This window comes from Gekko japonicus, unplaced genomic scaffold (genome assembly GCF_001447785.1).
Source record: "Gekko japonicus isolate JY-2015 unplaced genomic scaffold, Gekko_japonicus_V1.1 scaffold31270, whole genome shotgun sequence".
In the NCBI taxonomy this organism is placed as follows: Eukaryota; Metazoa; Chordata; class Lepidosauria; order Squamata; family Gekkonidae; genus Gekko; species Gekko japonicus.
In genome coordinates, this window is record NW_015190404.1 from 1 (window position 1) to 846 (window position 846).

General features: G+C 55.0%; 1 non-coding gene across 1 annotated transcript; it reads right to left on the reverse strand.

Moving 5' to 3' along the window:
• Positions 1-600: 600 nt before the first annotated feature.
• Positions 601-672, reverse strand: TRNAI-GAU. The gene has a single exon. It is a non-coding gene; the product is annotated as a tRNA-Ile (tRNA).
• Between the last annotated feature and the right edge of the window lie 174 nt (positions 673-846).

An 846-nucleotide genomic window follows, 5' to 3' on the forward strand; every position in this document is an offset into this window, starting at 1 on the left:
TCCAACATGGCTTCTTTTATGTTCTTATACAGAGCCCATGAGTGGCTCTTAAGCCACGAGGTACAGATGGAACGCTCTTTCTGGGACAAGTGATGCTCTGTGTTCTTGGTGCGTGGAGGGCCACAGTGGCAGGGCTTCTGGAGTTCTGGACCCACTAGTGGACCTCCTGGTGGCACCTGGGTTTTGGCCACTGCATGACACAGAGTGTTGGACTGGATGGGCCATTGGACTGCTCCAACATGGCTTCTGTTATGTTCTTATGTCTGGGGCATTGGATGCCCTGTGTTCGTGGTGCTTAGGGGGCCATAGTGGGAGGGCTTCTGGAGTCCTGGCCCCACTGGTGGACCTCCTGATGGCCCCTGGGTTGAACACATGAAGCCACCATACACTGAATCAGACCCTTGGTCCATCATGGTCAGTATTGTCTACTCAGAGACTGGCAGCGGCTCTCCAGGGTCTTAGGCTGAGGTCTTTCCCATCACCTCCTGCCTGGTCCTTTTAACTGGGGATGCTGGGGCTCTGCCACTGAACCACGGCCCCTCTTTGTAGCTCTCCATGGTCTCAGGGCGAGGTCTTTCCCTCCTGCCTGGTCCTTTTAACTGGAGATGCCAGGGATTGAACCAGGGACCTTCTGCATATCAAGCAGATGTTCTACCACTGAGCCACGGCCCCTCTTTACAGCTCTCCAGGGTCTCAGGCTGAGGCCTTTCCCATCATCTCCTGCCTGGTTCTTTTAACTGGAGATGTCGGGGACTGAACCTGGGACATTCTGCATGCCAGGCAGAGGCTCTCCCACTGAGCCACTGTCCTTCCCCATAGAAGAATTGCATTTATACCCTGCCCTTC